Source organism: Cavia porcellus, unplaced genomic scaffold (genome assembly GCF_034190915.1).
Source record: "Cavia porcellus strain 051 isolate PalLab524CR breed Dunkin Hartley unplaced genomic scaffold, mCavPor4.1 scaffold_6, whole genome shotgun sequence".
Lineage (NCBI taxonomy): Eukaryota > Metazoa > Chordata > Mammalia > Rodentia > Caviidae > Cavia > Cavia porcellus.
This window is the reverse complement of record NW_026947489.1, coordinates 72,362,118-72,384,920: the sequence shown is the minus strand read 5'-3', so window position 1 is coordinate 72,384,920 and position 22,803 is coordinate 72,362,118. Positions and strand designations below refer to the sequence as shown.

At 38.0% G+C, this 22,803-nt stretch overlaps 1 pseudogene; it reads left to right on the top strand.

Annotated features, from left to right (window-relative positions):
- Window positions 1–998: 998 nt before the first annotated feature.
- On the top strand, window positions 999–22,303 carry LOC100726556 (olfactory receptor 4F3/4F16/4F29-like; annotated as a pseudogene).
- Window positions 22,304–22,803: the final 500 nt, after the last annotated feature.

Below are 22,803 nucleotides of genomic sequence, written 5' to 3'. Positions count from 1 at the left end.
AGGTTCGTCATCTGCAATGAACTGATTATGGTATTTGGATCCACCAAAATGAAACTACTTCTACCATTTCCACTTTGTACATCAGAAGCAAACACACTTTGGGTGGGTATGAACAAAAGCAAATTAAAAATTCTGGTGCATTCTATGTGACTAAGGTTTGTAACTCTGATCATTTTATAATTAGCTAAAGACATGATAAAAATTATCTTGGGTATACAAAATACTTGGGTGGAATTCAGATACAGTCAGCATGATGACACAAAATACCAAAGCATATTACAATTGAGCATTGAGTACTTTTTTAAAAATGATTCTATCAGCACACTACTGATACACACAATGATCACATTTATCATATGAAATTTGTACCTGTGCATAATATACCTTGATTCTGAATACTTTAAAGAGAGATACCACTGACCCAAAGGAAATGGGTGAATGTGAGACAATGACAAAGGGGAAATTAATAGTTTAATGTTTACAGTAATGACCATATACATTTTAAGATATACAATGAATTGAAAATGTACTTTGCATCTGACATATATTTTGAAACTAGGGTATAATTGTAAATATTTTTACATTTATTAGGTTATTATTACATTTTACATTTATTACATTTTATTATTTATTATTACATTTTACATTTATTTTTACATTTATTAGGTTATTAGGTTATTATTCTGTACAATTTCTTGCTTGCTATTTCTTCCTTTAGGCTCTTGTCAAGATTTGTTTTCACTTACTTATAATTAGTTTTGAGGATAAGATTTTAGTAATAGCTCTAAGCATGATATTTGCTCTTTAGTGATGCTTTTATCATCATAACATTATTACTATTATTACCATTGTTATTCAGGATGCATGAAAAATTGAAATAAGTAATTCTCATTAATAATATGAATATAAATAACCGATACAACTATCATTCTCAATAATTCTAACTCCTCTGTTGCCTTATATCTCATTGGATTAGCTGCAGCCTATAGGCTGGATCAATGGATGAAGGGAACTACTCTGTGCTGTCTAAGATTGTGTTTCTGAGACTCACTCCCTCTTGGGAGATCCAGATCCTCTTCCTGGTGTTAACCTCTGTGATCTATGTGGTATGCATGACTGGAAATATCCTCATTGTATTTTCTTTGACCACTGACCCTCACTTACACTCACCCATGTACTTCCTGCTGACATGCCTCTTCTTCGTTGACTTGGGAGCCTGCTCTGCCACTTCCCCCAAGATGATTTAGGACCTTTTCAGAAAGCACAAGACCTCTTTTGGGGGCTTCATCACTCAGATCTTCTTTGTTCACATGATTTTTGGTGTGGAGATGGTGTTGCTTATGGCCATGGCCTTTGATAGATATGTGGCCATTTGCAGGCCTCTGAACTACCTGACTATCATGAACTCATGGATATGTATTTTGTTTTTAGTTGCTGCCTGGGACTTTGGCATTATTCACTCACTGTTCCAACTGGCCTTTCTTATTAATTTACCCTTCTGTGCTCCTAATGTGATGGATATTTTTTCTGTGACCTGCCTCAGTTTTTCAGACTGGCTTGTACTGAAACTTACAAGTTGCAGTTTATGGTCACTGCCAATAGTGGGTTTATCTGTGTTGGCTCCTTCTGTGTCCTCATCTAATATGTCTTCATCTTGTTCACTGTCTGAAAATGCTCCTCAGGTGGTTTGTCCAAGGCCCTGTCCAGTTGGTCAGCTCACATCACTGTGTTCATTCTTTTCATTGGTCCAACACTTTTGTTTATACATGGCCACACCCAAATTCTGAAATGGGCAAGTTTCTTCCTCTTTCTGATGTAGTTATCACTCCTTTCCTGAATCCAGTCATCTACACATTGAGGAGCAAAGAGATGAAGGCAGCAGTAATGAGACTTTTCAAACTGTTATTGATTTTTTAAAAGATTTCAAAATAATATAATGTTTATTGCCTTGAATATCATGTGGCCTATAAGTGACATTTTAGAGTTAGTGACATTTTTGTAGTACAAATAATATGAACATTATTGTATTCTTTAAGAATGCTTCTCTGCTTGTAGAAGGAAGATTTAAAGAAATAAACCTTCAAAATTTCTATTATTGGTTATAACAACTATGTAGCAGTCATATTCATTTTTCCTACCTGGGCTCTTTGATTCCTTTTTCTATCTGGCTAGTTTATTAGTATCTTTCAAATTATTTATATATTTACTGATAATCGATCTCATTTGTTACCAAGTTGCTAATTGTTAATCTGTCATTCATAATTCTTCCTTGTAATAGTAATGTCTCAACTTTTTTTTGCATGAGTTGGATAATATTCCCATTTCATCAAAGGTTTTCAAGCTTAGTACAATCTGTTAGGTTTTACTTTTGACTTTGAGGATGTTGTTAGCTTTCTACCAGAAAAATTTCTTTCACATGGATTTAATGTAGATCTTCATATGTAATTAGTATCTCCTGACTTTGTGTGTTTTACTTTTCTGCTTCCCCTTTCACTGCTTTCTCTTACTAATTGCAACCTTTTGTTTGAAATGATAAAATCTTCAGGTGGAATGAGAATATGTGTACATGAGGTAAAAATTGATAGAATCTATATCAGAAACCAGACCAAACTGCACTTATATATGGAGACTTGACAATTCTCATAATTAATAGAAAAGTGCACACAAATAAGACAGAAAAGGCTCATATAGCATTCTTGACCAGTATGATTCATTAATCATTTATAGTATAACATACCTCAAAACAATAGAAAAACACTGTTAAATGTTCGGAAAAGATCATATTCTAGAGACTACTACAAATTTTGCTAAACTGAAGTGTAGTAAAAGTAAATGAAATCATAAATAATTATGATAATAATATAGTTAATTTAAAAATAGCAAAATAACATTTGAAAGTTTCCAACTGAAAATTAAACATTTCAAATATGCTTGGATCAAAAAAATCATGAGTTGTAAGATGGTGGATAGATAACAACTAGCTACAGAGGCTCCCTGAGATAGTCAATTTAGAAGTCAACATAATACAGAATGGGGAGCCCCAACAGAGGGAGATGAATTCTCTTGTCCCAAGAAGAAATTAAGGACTTGCCAAACATCCAAGGTCCTGCCGTGACTTGCCAAGGTTCCACCACGACTTGCCAAGCTGTATGAGGTCCCAACGCTTTGACTCACCAGAGGCGGAGTTACATTGAATTCAGGGGTCAGCGAGCCAAAAGGAGAGCTGAGTTGGCAGGGTGTTTACATTGAGCTGTGGTGAATTATGGGAGTGGAGCAATTCCATAAACAGGGGGCTCCCTCGGACAACATTCTGGGACCAGGCAGGACTGGCAAGTACAAGGGGTAGCAGTGACTTCAGATAGTTGTTTCCTTCCTGAATGGGATTGGTGGAGTGAGCTAGTCCCTGGTCACATGACCTGGCTGAGACTCAATAAGTTATCTGAAATCAAGTCCCTACAGTGGTGGCGCACACTAACCACACTAACCCAGTGGAGCCTCAGAAGTTTGACTGATCCAGAGGGGAAATGGCACAAAGTAATACAGTGCAGGACACAGGAGCTTGACTGATCCAGAGGGGAGGGGGCAGCATACACTGTCCCTGTCTGCAACTCACTAACACATGGCAGTGGGAAGAGTCATCTAGCCAGCATGCTTCAGAAGAATTATAACCAACAAAGAAAGAAACTGGGGCCTCCTGTGATCCGGCCTGCAGATCAACAAGTTCAGAACTCCTGGAGGGGAAATGGGGATTAAATAAAAGACATGGGGGAGACAAAAAGAGACGAAGGCAAGATGATGTGACCCAATCAAGCCTCCGGTTTATTGAGAAAATAATCACACCTTTTATAGGCTAAGGGCGGGAGCTGGGACAGGAAGAGGTTAAACAGATGAATACAACAGGGTTACCATCACATCCGGATAAGTGACGTAAGCAGAAGAGGATCATGGTTAATGTAGGCAGACGCAGTGCCCATAGGAGAGAGAGAGAGAGACATCTAGGCAGCAGTGCCTGTCACTCGGCTCCCTACATCTCCTCCCTTTTTATATTATTTAATTAAGAGTATGGCAGGCCCTGTGAGGACAGCGTCTGTCTTAGGTCAAGGACCTCATTGCATGAACCCAACCAGGCCTTACCCGTCATGGGCTTGCAGAACAGCAGTTGGTCCTGTGCCTGTCTTAGGTGGCCGTTGGAATTAACATGCATGTCCTAGTTGCCCGTCTCTGACTGCCTGTCCATTGCCCCAGGGCAGTCAGGCCGCATCATCATATGGGCCACTCATGGGAATTCCTTCCCTGTAGGTTTGTTGATCTGCCAACTCCAGCTGATGATAGTGTACCTGAATGGGCTTTGCCATAAATGCGTCTATCCGGTTATTAATGAACATCATAATCCTCTGAAAAATACAAGAACTCACAGAAATGAGAAACAATATGTCAGCTAGGGGACCCAAAAGGGGCATTAGGTAAGGGAAAAACTCTCCCCCCCCAAATCGAGGAGAAGGGGTTGACAGTCATTTGTTGGTGTCTCTGTATGAAGTCATTCTCCTGTGTCTTGGAGCATGCCTTGAATAACACTGGATGCAGTCTATTTGGCTGGCGTATGTTCCTCCAGACCGAGAAGAGCCTCTTCCGCAGTCATGGGGTTCTGTGCATGGCTGTCAGCAGTTGCAGTCTGTTTGGCAGGGGTCAAAATCCACCATGGGTGTGGTGTGGCTCAAGAAGGCTGGTTAAGCAGCATAAGGCTCCAGGGAGATGTGTCACCTGTAAGAGAACACAGGGGATTGTGCCTCAGGAAATAACATTATTCCTGGGCGTTACATGGGGTCTTTGAAGAACTGTCTATTTGCTTTACGAGGCGTTCAGGTAGCCATCTAGCTTCTCTATCTTGTTGAGAGTAAACACACACTGAACCTCGTCCCCAGATAAGGACTGGATCAGGGCCATTCCACACATTGGTTAGTGGGTCTCTCCATAAAACAGATGCAAACCGTGTTTGAGTCTGAGTATGCCAAAACCGAGATGCTGCGGAGCAGCCTGAAGCATCCAGGGTCAGAAAATTTAAAATAAAAAGAGCATGTGAAAGGACATTTCTAGGGGACCCCTGGGTGGGGTACCATGTCTCCCTTTTTATTTTATCTATGGTGAATTTAAGAGAACGATGCGCACGTTCAACAATGCCTTGTCCCTGAGGATTGTAAGGTATACCTGTAGTGTGGAGGATATTAAGGCTTTTACAAAATTGAGCAAAGGAGGTACTGGTATAGCCAGGGCCATTGTCGGTCTTGAGCTGTTGAGGACATCCCAGAACTGAGAAGGCTGACAGCATATGGGCTATAATGTGTTTAGCAGCTTCTCCAGTCTGGAGAGTGGCAAAAATGAAGCCACTATAAGTATCAATAATGACATGTACATATTTTAGATTGCCAAACTCATTGAAATGGGTAACATCCATTTGCCATAAGGCGTTAGGAATTAAACCTCTAGGATTGACTCCTAGGTGTTGAACAGGTGAGTGGATAGCACAAGATGGGCAATTTTTTACAATTTGTCTGGCTTGCTCACGGGTAATTTTGTAGAGAAGGCGGAGGGTGTGAGCATTGAGGTGGTGTAACTGGTGGGCTTGTTGGGCCTCAGACACCTTGGAGTCCTGAGCCATAAAAACCTGTGCTCGTACAGCAACATCAGCCAAATGATTTCCTTGGGCAAGAGGCCCTGGGAGGTTGGAATGAGCTCGCAGATGACCGATAAAGAACTTATGACGGCGAAGCCATATGAAGCATTGTAATTGTTTGAACAGATTTGCAGCTGGGGAAGCATGACATATAGTAGCAACAGTCTCTAATAATGGAACAGACTGAGCAAGATAAGCACTGTCAGTATACAAATTAAATGGTTGGTCAGAGTAAGCAGCAAAAGCTGCAAGAATAGCTTCTAACTCTGCTAATTGTGCAGAGGAAGTATCTGCCTGGAGGGTAGAAACATTGTCTTGAGATACATAAGCAGCCCTTCCGGAGGATGAGCCATCAGTGAATAAAACCAGGGCACCCGGAAGGGGTTGTGAAGCTGTGACTTTAGGGAATATAAATGAGTGACGATTAGCAAAGTCAACTAGCTTATTTGGAGGGTAATGATTGTCAATAGTCCCTGAATGGGAAGCTAAGGCAATAGGCCATACTTCCGTACTCTGAAGTAGCCAATCTATTTGGTCTTTTGTAAAAGGTTGAATGATAATGTCTGGTTCTTTGCCAAAGTAACATTTTCCCTGCTTTCTACCCTGGATTATTAGGTCCGAGACAGCTTGGAAATAAGGCAAAAGTGTTCTTTTTGGAGAGACTGGTAAATGGACCCACATGAGGGGAGCTTGTTGCCAGAACACTGCTGTGGGGCAAAGCTTTATATTAAAAATGAGAAACTGTAAAGGCTCATTGTAGTCCATAAAGGAAACAGTTTGTTGAGCAATAGCCTCTTCTACTTTACTGAGCGCTCTCCTGGCATCAGGTGTAAGCTCTCGGTGGGAAGTTGGATCTATGTCTCCCCGAAGCAGTGCATAAAGGGGCTGTAAATCATGTTTAGTTAGTTTTAAAAATGGTATGAGCCAATTAATATCTCCCAATAGTTTTTGGAAGTCATGAAGTGTTCTGAGGCCATCAAGCCTCAGTTGGGGCCTTAAAGAGAGTATTTGAGTGCCACATAATTGAAAACCCAAGTAAGTATATGGATCAGTAAGCTGTACTTTATCAGGGGCTATTTGAAGTCCAGCCTCTTGTAAGGCAACCTGTAAGTCCTGGTAGCACCTTAGGATTTGGTTTTGATCATCTCCTGCCAAGAGGATATCGTCCATGTAGTGAATAATATAGATATGTGGCCAATGATCTCTGACTGACTGTATTGCAGTGGCTACAAAAGACTGGCATAGTGTGGGGGAGTTGGCCATACCTTGTGGCAAAACCCTCCATTGAAATCTCTGCATAGGGGCTTTAAAATTAATTGATGGGAGACTGAAGGCAAAACGCTTTTGGTCCTTTGGATGTAAAGGAATAGAGAAAAAGCAATCTTTAAGATCTATGACAATTTTTAAAAATCCTAAAGGAATGGCACTGGGTGAGGGGAGGCCTGGCTGTAGGGGCCCCATTAAGACCATTGTCTTATTTATCGCCCTAAGGTCTTGTAGCAGCCTCCACTTTCCTGACCTTTTCCGGATAACAAAGATAGGTGTGTTCCAAGGGGAATTACTAGGAACAATGTGGCCTGTATCTAACTGGTCCTGCACCAGCTGCTGTGCGGCTGCAAGCTTTTCAGAGTTAAGGTTGTTTCTAAAGGCTTATATGAATCCCCAATTTGCCATGGAGGCACAGGGAGTGGCGGGCTGCCATCCTGGGACCTGCTGATCATGTCAACAGGTGGAAGTGGTGGCAGATCACCATGTACAAGGACCTCTAACAGGCCATCATTCTCTGCATCTGAGAAATCAGAGGCTTCAGATTTTTCTGAGGACAGTTTTGAGGTAGATTTAAGGGAGTCGCGCAAGGCAGCCTCACCCAGTGCAACTGTCTCCTCAACCTGAGGGTCTGCATGCCTCTGGGCAAGCAGCTCAGAAATTAAATTCCAATATGTAAAGGTGGTCACAGGAACCATTTTTGGACCGAAAACTCTATAATAATCTTTTAAAACATCTCTTACTGTATTCCACCTCTTGGTATCTATAGAACCCTCTAGGGGGAACCAAGGGCAAACCTTATGAATAAACTGAAAATACTGTAATAATTCTTTTTTTTCAACCCTTATCTCTCTTGTCTTTAATGCCTTTATAAGGCCTCCGATGAACACTTCATGTTCGCTCAATACTTGACCCATGTCGGGAAAGGGAAATGGGGTTGCCGTTCACTCACCGTGACTCGGGCAGGACGTCGGGTAGTCGTCTGCGCAGGTCTTGGCACTTGATTTAATGTCCTGTTGCTTTAAGCTTTAATCCTTGATTCAGTCTACTCATTCCTCGGCCGAGGTCTCTGGTTCAATTTGCTTTCACTTTTGGTTTAAGCCGGCTGTCTCTCGAACGGCTCCCTCGTTAACTTCTCCGTGCCAGGAGCTCCCACGCTGAGCGCCACTTGATCTGGCCTGCAGATCAACAAGTTCAGAACTCCTGGAGGGGAAATGGGGATTAAATAAAAGACATGGGGGAGACAAAAAGAGACGAAGGCAAGATGATGTGACCCAATCAAGCCTCCGGTTTATTGAGAAAATAATCACACCTTTTATAGGCTAAGGGCGGGAGCTGGGACAGGAAGAGGTTAAACAGATGAATACAACAGGGTTACCATCACATCCGGATAAGTGACGTAAGCAGAAGAGGATCATGGTTAATGTAGGCAGACGCAGTGCCCATAGGAGAAATAGAGAGAGACATCTAGGCAGCAGTGCCTGTCACTCAGCTCCCTACACTCCTGGAAGAAGCAAAAAAAAAATTTTGGGAAGAGAAAGCAACAACAAAAAGTCCCCAGGTCCCAACACTGAGAATATTGACCCAGGACAGGTAAATACAAAGGACAATGAGAACAGCAAACATGCAATATCAGACACAGCACCAGTGGACATAAAGAGATATATTCAGGACCTCATAGATGAGTTCAAAAGTGAAATATTTAGCCAAATGAAGCAAAATATAAGAGAATTAATAAAAGAGATACTAAGCACCCCTCGAGCAGACACAGATGGAGGAAGGGAAGAACTCAAACAAAGGAGAGAACCATTTGATGAAGTATATAAAAAATAGAATACATGAAGCAGATTCAAAGAGATCACCAGGAAATTAAAAACTCTATGGAAAGATGGAAAATCAGCTTGAAAGAAACTAAGCATATATTATCCAAACTGGAGGACAGTTTTTCAATGTGGGAGCATGAAAGGAAAAGCTTTTTAAAACTAACAAGGAAACAAGCAGTAACAATACAAAGGCTAGAAAATGACAAAAGAATCTATAACTTGAGAATAAAGAATGTGAATGAAGGAGCTGGGGTACCAACAAATGAACTACAAAGGTTGTTCACAGAAATAATTAAGGAAAATTTCCCAAACATAGGAAAAGGAAATGATTTTCTGATACATGAGGCATACAGAACTCCAGGCACCTACAACCAAAACAGAGTAATGCCCAAGCATATAATTATCAATCTCCCAGAAATTCAATATAAGAACAGGATATTAAAAGCTGTTAGAGACAAGAAACAGATAACCAAAGAGAAAGGCCCATCAGAATAACAGCAGACTTATTGACACAGACCATCAAGTCAACAAAAGCCTGGAGCAAAACATTCCAAGTCCTGAAAGAAAATAACCTCCATCCCAGATTGATATACCCTGCTAAACTGTCTCTAGAAATTAATGGAGAAACAAGATGCTTCCAAGACAAAGAGGAACTTGGGAAATTCACAACCACCAATCTAACACTACAGAGAATACTGCAGGGCATTCTAGAGAGAGAGAAAAGTAGTAGGATTCTAGGAACAGTGGCAGAGAGGCCTCAATGAATGGAGCAGAAAACAGAATGAAAAAGATAAATAGACAACTGATGGCAAAAAAAAGCATAACAGAAATGAGGAAGAGAAGATTTTCTTCAAAACTGATATGGTTGATATTATCAAGTCTGAGAGTACAGGCAACTACACTGAAGATGACAAGACTATATGATACACATTCTGATTTGATAACTGCCAGTTTTTGAAGTTCTATACTATATACAACATTGTGTTTTTATCAATACTGTTATGTACTGATATATTCAATTATACTATGTCTGATGATATAGCCAGTTCTATTGGAGATAACAAGAGACAACACCGGAACCATAGTAGAACTCTTTGTACAATGGTCTTATATTTCACTTCATGTGTTTATAAGAATATGTTTCATTTTGCCTTGCTTTGCTTTGTTTTCCCCTCTAATATAGAAAGGATAGAAATGCATGTTAAGACTCATGCATGTGTAGAATCTATAAATGATTTATGAGAACTGATCTTGTGACATATGATGAAATGAACAGATACTTTGAAGAAAAAGAGACACTATAATACCCAGTGCTGATAGTGGAGTGTCACAATATGAAGCCCAGCAATAGTGTTATTCTTTGTTCAGAGCAATATTAGCCTGCTTGGATTTATTCAATGTCAACATAATAGAAGATATGGATAACTGCATGTATAAGTGTATAGGATTGATAACCATATTTCTAAGTTTTTGTTGGCTAGTTGAACAGAACTGGTTGCAATTTCACTGTTTGAATTCCCACTTTATATGCTCCACTTTAGTATCTTGAATAACTATTTGTAAGAAGACAATCTGTAATCATCAACTTTTGATTCCTTACTGTTCAATTTTTTCTTTGAAATTATGTATTATTTCTACCTGTTTTCTGTTTTGTTTAGTCTTTCCTAACATAAATTTTTTTAAAAGACACAACAGTACCCAGTGCTGATCCCAGAGTGCCATGATGTGAAATCCAGCAATACTATTATTCTTTGTTCAGAATGATTTTAACCTGCTTTAGTTTGTTTAATCTAAACATAAATGAAGATATAGATAATTGTATGTACTTTTAAGTATATAGGATTGACAACCATATTACTAAGTTTTTGTTGGACAGTGGAACAGTACTGTTTACAGTCTCAGTGTTTGAATTCCCACTTTACATGTTCCATTTTTGTATCTTGAACAACTATTTGTAAAACAACAATATGTAAACATCAACTAGTGATTTCTTATTGTTTATTTTTTTCTCTGAAGGTATGAATTATTTCTATGTATTTTCTGTTTTGTTTAGTCTTTCTTTAAATAAAATTTTTTAAAAAATCATGAGTTATTTAGAAAATATTTTGAGCTGAATGAAAATTAAAGTTCATCAAGTTGATAAAATTGAGCTACAGTTACACTTCTCATAAAAAGTGAAAACCAGAACATTCAGGAGAAGATGCAGAACAGCAATCAGCAGAGTAAACAGCCTCTCTGAGAGAAACAGCACAGATGCTGGAATATAGCATTCTAGAGAAGACTAGAATGAAAGAAATATGTCCCCTTGACCCAGGAAGAAACTAAAGTGAGAACTGAAGCCCACAGACAGAATAAAAAAGAAATGAAAAACTTAAACAGAAGGCGGGAGCTAGTGACACTTTCACTGGAGCCAGTCTCAGTGTTTGAGAAGCACCATTGGAACCCAGAGACAAAAGGTCACAGTGAAGCTGATGGCTGGCATTCCCAAAGCCTCAGTGGGAAGATGTGGTGGCAGAGGGGAGCAGCAGACCAGAGAATTGCACTGGATGGTGGGGAGTATGGAGTACTCAGTCCTCCCATGGGATTGGGTGACTGGCTGGGAGTCATTTGGAGTTGGGAAAGATAAACCTGGAACCAGAACTGCAGCCAGCTTTATTCAGCCACTCCTAATGCAGACCAGACTGGTGAAAATTGCTTTAACTGAGTCCCAACATTGTGCACCATCCAACAGCCAATGTCGAGATTTCCCTAAAGCTATTCCTAACCAACCCCACCCACTCAGCACTCACTAATGTGGTGAATAATCCTTGTGGTTAACTGGCTTGAGAGGGAGGGACCAGCCTTCCCACCCCTGCTTGCACTCCAGTAGTCACCAGCAGACTGGGGAAAGCAGCAAAGTGCAGAAATACCCAGCCAGCCTGTTTCAGAGCAATTACTCTGTTTCAGAGTAATTATAACCAATACAGGAAGTGTCGTGAACCCCACTACCCACTTTTCTGGAAGAAACCAGGAACATGACAAGAGGAAGAAACAAAAGACAGTCTCTGGCCTCCAACCTAAGCATTACTGGTTGCAGGAGATGTAAACACAGAAGAGATCAGGAATCACACAGTTGTAGTTTCTGAAGTAACAACAACTGAAATAAAGAAACATCTTCATGAAACTATAAAACAACATAAAACAGAAATACTATTAGAAGTAAAGGAAGATATAAGAAGCATAATAAAAGAATTGCTTAGCACCCCTAAAGAAGACACAGATGGAAGAATAGAGAGGCATAGAAAAAAGAGGGAAAGTTTGATGAAGAATATTAAAAATCTAGTATAAATGAAACAGATTCAAAGAAATTACCACAAAATTAAAAACTTCAATGAAAGCTGGTAAAACTGCTTGAAAGAAACTAAAGATAGACTATCAAATCTTGAAGACAGGTTTGCAACTTGTGGTTGCAAAAGGAAAGATCTCTTAAAAATAACAAGGAACCAGGAAGTAATAATAAAAAGGATAAAAGATGACAAGAAGATCCATAACTTAATAATAAAAATATGAATGAAGAAGCAGGGGTAAACACAAATGAAATGCAAGGCTATTTACAAAAATAATTAAAGAAAACTTCCAAAGCATAGGAAAAAGAAATGGTGTTCAGATAAATGAGGCATACAGAACTTCAGCCAGCTATAACCAAAATAGATCTACACCCAGACATATAATAATCAAGATCACAGAAATTCAACACAAGACAGAATATTAAAAACTGTCAGAGAAAACAGATCACCTACAAAGGAAAACCCATGAGAATCATGACAGACTTCTCAACAGAAACCATCAAATCAAGAAGAGCTTGGAGTGAAATATTCTAGGCATTGAAAGAAAATAACCTCCAACCCAGGTTGATGTACTCTGCAAAGTTATCTCTCAAAATTAGTGCAGAAACAAGATGCTTCCATGACAAAGAGGAACTGGGGAAGTTTGTGACCACCAACCCAATTCTACAAAAAATACTGAAGGACATTCTAGAGCGAGATTAAAAAGAAGACCATGGCTTCAGGAACAGTGGCAGAGAGGCCTCACTGAACAGGGCAGACAGTGGTATGAAGGGGAAAATTAGACAAGAAACAGCAGAAAAATAGCATGGTAGAGATGAGGCAGAGAAGGTTGTCTGTAATCACTAACATGGATAGCCTCAATACATCAATAGGAAGAAACAAAGGCAGAGTGGATGAGGAGGTAGAGTCCATCAAGATGCTGTATGTATGAAATATAATTAAGTTGAAAGAGGGTTTATAGACTGAAAGTCAAAGATGAGATAACAACGCTGTATGTGACAGGGAACTGCATAAAGTAGGGGTAACCTGTCCATCAGATGCAGAATGGTTATATACAATGGAAAATTACTCAGCTATAAAGAAAGAAATCCTTGAGGCTCTTGTAGATAAATGGGTACAACTTGAGATCATGCTCAGGGGTAAAAAGGTTCAGAATCACTTAGGTGAATAGCAGGTTGCCTCTAATTTTAAAACTAAAAGATGTAGTGGGATACAAAATTTACAATGCAACCTGTGAAAGTGAAAGATGAGGAATTGTTTAAATAGGGAAGGCAGTGGCCATTGTTAATCTTGTATCATGATTTGAAACCTATATTGTTTTCATTGCTCTGTTTGGTTTATTTTTATTCTGTTTCAGTTTGTCTACTTGTACTAGATTTGATGGTATGGACAGCTATTCCAAAGATAGCAGGATGTATTGTGATAACCATTTTTGATTTCCTGTTAACTTGATTTGAAACCTGAGATTGCTTTCACTGTCTTATTTTTGACTAATTTTGTTCAAATTGATTTGTTTGATAGTATAAAGTCTGAAGATATAGGCAACTACTTTGGAGACAAGATTCATTGCACCATACAATTTTCTGTTTTGAAATTGCAACATGTCACTGGGAATTTCTGTTTTGTTCCTGTGTATAGTTCTCTGCTGCTTAGTGTGTGCTCTCTTAGTAATTGTAACATCAATTGGAAACTGGTAAACCAACTGTTAAATGTCACATTCCAATTAGTTGGGAGGTGCAAGCAAGTCTGTTCACATCATTTGGTTCACACCATACAGTTAAGGACCTGATACCTGAGTTGCAGAATACATTTCTAAATTTAAAGCAAAATAAGTCTTCCCATCTACCCAGCCATATATTTTATGCTATATTTTGACCTATTGCTCTTCCATAATTCTTTTATATTCCTATGATTTTCATGAGAAAAGCCCTGCTAAGTACAGCGGACCTACTAATACTTTCAGTTCAGCTAACGACTTGTCATCATAAATAAGTATTTGAATGCAGCTATTGGTTCATACAGAACATTTTACTTCTATTTCAGCCTTTGTTGAAATTTTCACAACACCTTGAGTGGGAATGTATAAAAATCTTTCCAGGGACAGCAAGACTCAAGCCTCACCCTGTGAGTCAGCACCATTCAAAGACTGGGGGAGAGAGAACAAGACTACACCAGGAAACAAGCCCAGTCTGGGAACCAGTACCATGCACAAGTTGCTGGGCGTCTGGGAACAGCCAGACCCCAGTCCCTTTTGGTGTGCAGGCTGGCAAGCAAAAGGTACCAATTCTCTACACCCTCCCCCTGATAAGTGACGACTGGCTGACCTGCAAAAACACAGGCTGTGATGATAGCTATCAAGGTGAAATGCAATTGGATGCCTGTGGTGCTAAGATGTTTCACTGACCTTGCAGGTCTAGGGCCAGTGCTCTGATCATGGGTTCAGAGGATAGTAGCATGCAATGTGGTATCTAGGGAGATCTTCTTCTCAGGGTTGTAGCTATTATTGATTCTCTAGGGTCTTGTTTTGAAGTTCCATATCATTTCCATTATTTTGGGGGTTGGGTTTTATTCCCTTTTGTTTTATTTGAGTATGTTAAATCTGATGAGATGAGTAGCTATTTCAAAGATAGCAAGATATATTGTGGTAGCAATTTGGGATTTGCTATTGTCTTGTTTTAATGTCCTTTATTGCATCTGTTGTTTTATTTTTATTGTTTCTATTCTATTTTGTTCTGTTTTATTTTTACTATGTGTGAAGGTATGTGTGACTATTTTGAAGACAACAAAAGACATTATAGTAACTATTGTTGATTTTTTAATATTTTGAAGTTCTGTGTCACTTATACTGCTTTGTTTTGATTGGTTTTATTCTGTTTTATCCTTTTTAAAATAAAATAAAAATACCTTTTTCCTTAATTGATTTAGTATAAAGAAGAGGAGAAATGAGAGGTCTATAAACACAAGTACTATGGTTTAATTTAAAATTTCCCACAAAAGTCATATATATTTGGAACTTGATTGGACTATTGGGGTGCTATGCTCTTCACTGGATTTATCAATTGATGAGTTCACAGACTCCAGAAAATGTGTTTTGAGGTGATGGAATCTGGTAAGAGGTCTGTAAGAACACATAATTTGGAAGTATGTATTCTTGTTCTTGGCTTCTCCCTTTTCCTTCTCTGTTTCCTGATCACAATGGTATGAACAGCTTCCTCCCACCACGTCCTTATACTACATCATTTCGGCCTGGGAGTTTATTGGCCATTGCCCAAATCCACTGAAACAGGAAATCAAAATAAATCTCCCCTCTTTTAGGTTGTGTGTATTGGGTATTGCACTTCAGTGATGCAAAGTTGGTAATACAGCTGGAAAGTGAGTAATATAATTGAAAAATGAATGGTTCAGAAAGTATAAGCTTATTGACAGTAACCATTAAAGACTCATTGCAATTGGTGGATATAAATTGAAAATGTGACCAATTGACATGATTTATATTTTCAATGGCTATGGTTAGCTATAGGGATGAAAGATTTGGTAGCCAAAAAGTTGAATTTAACTAGCATTGTTATTTTGCCAAGTGAATACAACCAAATTAAAGGAGGGAAAGTTAATTGATCTCATATTTGAAAAAGAAAGAAGGAAGGACATTAATGGGGTGAGAGGCAATAAAAATATTGGAAAGTGTCTGTAGTGGAGTTGAATAATTCTTAAATTTGAAATACGGAGTGAAGTACATGACTATCCAAGTAAATACATCATTAAATTCTATAGATAGCAAAATACAGGCCTAATCTATCATTTCAGAAATTCTTATACCTAGTTGAAGTAATCACATTTCTTGTCTTCTTATACATGTTGCTTTCTAACTGGCTTACCTTCAGTAAGTCTGGAGTCTTGAAAATCCATTCCATACATCATAGCCAGATACTTATAAGTGTCAAGTCTCACTTTCTTACAGTGTGGTTCATGGTCCAACTCCCAGTGTGTCCTCTGGCCTTAAGGGAGTGCACAAATTGTTCTTGCTGGAGAAAATCCTTCTTCTACCACTACTCATTTATTTTTACTTACCTGTTAGATCACTGTTAAGTTTCAGTTCCTAAAGAGAACCTTCTCTGACTTTTCTGCTTATATAAAATCTGTTGTAATTACTTTTACTCCATTGTAGGGCCATTTTATGACAGCAGTTTTACTGAATTTGTGTGTGTGTGTGTGTGTGTGTGTGTGTGTGTGACTGTTTGACTTACAGTTGTCTTTTCTGTTATCTGTGAGACCCCAAGACACAAAGGTACTTTACATTTCAAGCAGCTAGCACAACACTATGTGTTACTATGGTTTATTTGTCCTATAAGGGCCTTGTGATAAAGACTTTGTTGCTAGCCAGTCTTTAGGAGCTGGGGTCTAGTAGAAGGAATCAATACTGGAGGTGACACTTGAAAAGGCTGCTTGGACTTTACTATTCCCTTTCCTCTGATTCCTAGTCACCATGATAGAGGAACTTTGATCTACTGGTATTCTCTCCCACGATGTTCTGCTTCATCACTGGCACAGAGTGATAGGACTAAGCAACCATGGACTAAAATCTCTGAAACCATGGACCAGAGTAAATCTTTCCCCCTTAGAAGCTGCTTGTCTCAAGTAGTTTCTCCCAGCAATAAAATTAATATTTCTTTGGTGTTCAAGAAATTTTGGGGCCAGGGATATAGCTCAGTGGCAAAGAGCTCGCCCAGCAAATGCAAGGTCAGGAGTACCATAAAAACAAAACAAAACAAATAAACAAAAACCAAAAAGAAATTTAGTAAAATGAATGAATTAGTTTTATGCTTTTAATAGTAATTGCATAAGGGTTCTATCTATATGATTTTTGTTTTGTATGCATGTTTTAAAACTTTGAAGATTTATATATAGATGCCATTCTTTAATTTTTTTACTATCTTTAGGGACAGGAAAAGTGGATGCCCTTAAACCATTTAACCTTGATTTTTCTTTATTTATTACTCAATATCACTTGATTTTATTATTCTTTGTTCTTCTAATCATTACCTTTATTTTCAAAAATAATTCAGAATTAATCTCATTTCAAATGAACCATTGTTTTCTTCTACTGTTAAAGGCAAAGAAACCTATCTTTCTAAGATCTTTCCCTTCTTATTTTTTGCAAATATTTTCTCACTGTCATACTTTCTTATATATGTATTCCATTCTTTATTTTTTTAATGATGGTGAAACAAAAGTCTTGAATTGAATCTTTTTTCAGTGTTTTCTCATTTTCTTTGCTTTTTTTAGTTTAATTCTTGTGGTGATGATTTTAAATTGCCTATGTGGTAGCTTTATTGCTAGTATTTAGAACTCTTAGGGAACAACTACTTCTCTGAGGTATCTTTCAAGTGCAGCTGGTTTTTGGGTTTTGAGTCTGTTTCAAGATCCTACATTTAAAATTTGTTGGGGATGAGAACTTGTTGCCTGTTTGCCAGTCCCTGTGGCACTGTGCCACAGTATTTTCTATGAGCCTTAGTTGATCTCAGTCTTGGAATATCATGAAGAAGAGCTGTTTAGAGCTATTATGTCACTTTTGGATAAAAAGTTATATCACTTTGATACCATTAGCAATAGCAGAAGCACCAATCACAGCCTAAACATTCACAAACAGGTGACCATTAATTTGCCATCTTTAACCATATGAACTGGATTTGTAGTTACATAACAAAACCTAAAACAGACCAGAAAATTATATGCAGTGTATAAGTCCTTAATATGTTAATTTACCCTCAGGGGTTAAAATTTAAAACCCATTTTTTAAAATTTTATTTTGAAAGTATACAACAGAGCAAGACAGAATAAAGTCAACTAAGATAGTACAGTGAAATTGGTACAGAACTTTACAGCAGGTTACCGGGATAACAGTAATAGGTATCACAGTATATTTTGTTAACTTTATAATACTTGTTCTTTCAATCACATATATCAAAATGAGATGAAATATAGAACACTATAGAACTTATTAAAACAGAATATTGAATAGAGCAGTACCATTAATCAGAAAAGAGCAAAACAGTAATAAAAATATTTGCCTTCAAAGAGATGGTAGAAGGAAGTCCCCCTTATTTGCTATGTAAACCTCCCAGGAGACACTCAGATTTCTGGTTCCCATTTGCTAATGAGCAGCGGGGTGGGGGAAGAGAAGGAGGATAGGGGAATGGGATATTTGGTTCTAGGCTGTGCATCAGCATCAGTAGGTTCACTATTGCTTAGCAAGGAGGCAGGCTGGTTGTTTGGTTTCACAGCATGCTAAGTTCCAACATGGCATGGATCTCAGGAGCTGCTGATGGTTCTCACCCTAGAAGGGGCAAAGTCTGCCACACTGCCACCATGTATCAGGGAGGGGAGATGCTGGCTTGGCTTCCCAGTGTCCTAAGTTCCAATATGGCATGGATCTTAGGAGCTGCTGCTGGTTCCCCCCTCCACCGGAAGGGCTGCAGTTTGCCAGACCACCACCACTTACCAGGGAGGGGAGGTGCTTGCTTCTAAAACCCATTTTAAATTTACCCTTGGTAAAGAGGTTGAAGAAGAGGGAGAGATTAGAAGTAAAGCTGGAGGACAAAGGGGGATCACACTAACTTTGGGAAACTGGTGGAGGAGGTTAGAAAGAAAGAGAAAGAATAATAAGAACAGACTAGAATAACAACCACAAAGAGGCTAGAAACTACTACACACTCATAAATACTAGGCCAAACAATGAAGGAGAAAGTAACAAAAAAAAGCAGAAACAAAACCACCACTACCAACACCACAACAATAAACAAGTGAGAGAGAGAGACACACACACACACAGAGAGAGAGAGAGAGAGAGAGAGAGAGAGAAACAGAGACAGAGACAGAGACAGAGAGACAATAGCCATTTTCAGTTTTCCCTCTTCTATCACTGGTAGACAACATGTAGAGACAAAGCCCTGATCCATGTTGATTTATACCAGAAAGCCAGCAGTAGCTTTTTGGTAACATAGTGGATAATCTCAGTGAGCTTGCACCAGACTCAATAAACCTGCAGCCATCAGTACACCTTCCATGGTCCTGAGTCCATTTGGGAGCCACTAGATGGAGCCAGCAGCCACTCACAGTTCTGAGCTAAGCCAACCCCTCTCCAAGATGACTCCTGGTCAACTGTTTTCTTATACAGTGTGACTGAGCCCTCAGCACTCACTGCCAGGTAGTGCAGTACTTCACATCCACTGTTACCCTTCATGGCTGCCTTTCTCTGTGGAGGCCTCTGGGGTTGCCAGCAGTCCCCTTATGTCCATTGGTTTGAACTGCCATTCTCCTGTGCAGTGAGTCTTTTCTCAGGGAGAAGAAGGTACTGCTGGCTATCTCCCCTCCATATTCTTCACTGAAATTTCTCTTCACTTTCTCCAAGGACTTCAATTCATATTTTAGATCCTTCCTGAGTCCAGGAGACCCACTTTCCTCCTTCTTATCTTTCTCACATTGCTGTATTCCAGTGTCTGGAAACAACACTCAAGAGGGGCTTTTGCTTCACTGCTTACCACTCTGCCATTGTGGTGCCTGCTCCATCCTTTGTGCATAAACTCAAGAAATGTTTGACAATAAGTGTCAAAACGTTCACCATTATGCTACTTCTATTCATTTTTTGATTAGTGATATCTATTCTCTAATAGTTTTCTTCACTAAATCCAATGATTATCATATTTTCTGGTTGTTATGCTTTTGGTGCTTTGTTTATTTTGTGTATAAGAAGTGTGATTATTTCAGCTGCATGTGCCTTAACATGGCTACTATAACATTTATTTTCTAGGTCATTGGTACAAATCCATAATATACATGTTGCTTTTCTTTTAAGAAAAGAAATGTTAATGCATGTTGTTTTTCTAAGCTGATATTCCAGTATTCAGGTTTATGTGCTGTGTTGGTGCTTTGTGATAATTAAGTGAGCTTTAAATTGTCTCTAAAAGGTTCAGCATTCACTGCTAAGGAGAATATAAGTTCCTCAGTCCCTAAATTTAATACTTCTTTCATTTAGGAAAAAATTATTGTTGAATTTTTCTTTATCAAATATGAATTCTTTTTTGTCTTTTAATCAGTACCAGGGATTGAACTCACAGCCACATGCTTGCAAGGCAGATGCTTATGCCACTGAGCTAAATCCCCAGCCCCAAATACGAATCCTTAAGAAATAAAACTTTTTCATTCATTGTATGTGCATCTTTAAAACACTTACAATTTGCACCCCTTTTTTCTGGATATTTGCCTGCCATGACAGCTCTATCTGTAGCAACAGCATTTTCTTTGCTCCCTAATTTTTCCTGATTTTATATGATCTTCATTGTTATCATAGGTTTCTTTTTAAGTTACATTTTGGAATTTCCAAAATTAATTTTTATTACTTCATATTTTCTGTCATGTATTTCTTTCATTCTTGTCTTCTACCTGTCATTCCAGAGGAAAAAACAATGAAAAATTCTTAGAAAAACTGTTTCTTATTCTTCATGGCGTAATCTTTTTATTTGTGTATGCTACTTACCTACATTGTCTCACATTCCTTTTTTTCCTCTTTCTATAGTATTTTCATATAAGGAACAACCTGCTTTATTTCCATAATTGACAAGTAAGAGTTTTCTATATTTGTGGAAAGTAATATGGTATTTTGATACAGTTACACTATAGAAATTTTCAGTCAAGCTAATTAACATAGTTATCATATTACCAACTTATAACATTTTATGGTGAGAACATTAAATTTTTTGAGAATATTGAGATACACAATTCCTTTTTATATAGTTGTTGCCATCAAGCAGTTAAATAGATCACTGAAGCTTATTTCTGGTCTAACTGAAACTTTGGAACCTTTAATCAATTTCTCCTTGTTCCATTCTATACCCTCCTAATGTTAATGCTATGATTCTTTGAATAGTCTAGACATTTGTGAAAGCCTATTGTGGAGGAGTTAATTGATATACAATAGAAGATGTCTGAATTCTAGATTGTGTGTAGAATATCTTTTGTGTGGAGGAGACTCTTGAGGGATACTGGTTTGAAGTAAAACCCTATTTATTTTTATAATACTGTGTGTCTTGTGATTTATCTTTTTCTTTCTCATCATGTAATGAGAATTGACATTTCTGTCTGACCCGTTCTATTGCCTTTTTTATATTGCCATTACACACTACATGTGGCCTAATATTCCTGAGTGTTATGTCTGAAAATTTAAGTTTTTTTTCCTGACTCTCTGTGGAGTGAGGGTCTACACATCCCAGTATTTCCATTGCAAGTAAAGATAGCTCATTTCTGCTCACTCTGTACCTATCTCTGATGAGATGGCTGATCTTTCTGAGTAGCTCAAGATACTTAGCTGTATGTGTTGTACTTTGACATTTAATCTTCTCCTATTCCAAATTTTTATGCACAAGTTTTTCTTCATACGTTGTGGTTTGCAATATAAGTATTTTCTAATCTTTCTAAACATGGGACTGACATTTACATTTGTTCTTTTGGTTTAAAGGAAGAGAAATGAAGAAGTGATTAAACTTGCATTACTGAGATTGGAAATTTCTATTTATTTATGCAATTAAGGTTGAATGAGGGTATTATTTTGGCTTGTTTATTTTTATAAGTCAGACACAGAAAGGCAAGTACGCCATGATTTCACTTCTATTTGTGGATTCAAAAAATGTTGATCCCATAAATGTTAGGGATATGTATTTTGTTTTTAGTTGCTGCCTGGGGCCTTGGCATTATTCACTCACTGTTCCAACTTGCCTTTCTTATTAATTTACCCTTCTGTGGTCCTAATGTGATGGCTGATCTTTTCTGTGACCTGCCTCGGCTTTTCAGACTGGCCTGTACTGACACTTACAAATTGCATGGTCACAAATTGCAAGTTCATGGTCACTGCCAATAGTGGGTTTATCTGTGTTGGCTCCTTCTGTGTCTTTCTCTTCTCATATGTCTTCATCCTGTTCACTGTCTGGAAATGCTCCTCAGGTGGTTTGTCCAAGGCCCTGTCCACAATGTCAGCTCACATCACTGTGGTCATTCTTTTCTTTGGTCCAACACTTTTTGTTTATGCATGGCCACACCCCAGTCCCCAAATGGATATATTTGTTCATCTCTCTGATGCAGTTTTCACTCCTTTTCTGAATCCAGTCATCTACACATTGAGGAAAAAAGAGATGAAGGCAGCAATAAAAAGAGTGCAAATTACTTGATTTATAAAATCTCATAAATGATATGATACATCCTATATTATTAACTACCATGTAACTTTATGTGATGAACTTTTTATGCTTTAGTTAATGAAATTTTGAGACATCAAACATTGATTTGAATGGCTTAGATCTGTCATTCTTGTTTGATGAATATATCTATTTTTTTTTTTGAAAAATGAATCATGAACACAGGTAAACCCTTTATCTGTAGTAATCCCTTTTAATATCTTTCAACAATATTTAGTAAATATTAACACATAGATCTTAAATATTTTTTATTTATTGTTAAAGTTTCACATTTTTATGTGTTTTTAAATAGTAGTGATTTGCTGGTATGTACAAATCTAATAAATGTTTTAAATATTGTATCCTGGATACTTGAAACTTTATTAATTCTATAAATGTATTTTTTAAAGTTTTCTTTACTGAGATCTTGTTTTATAAAATTAGATTCATTCAATGCATTTTATCATTTTGTTGTACTTCCTAGACCATATGGT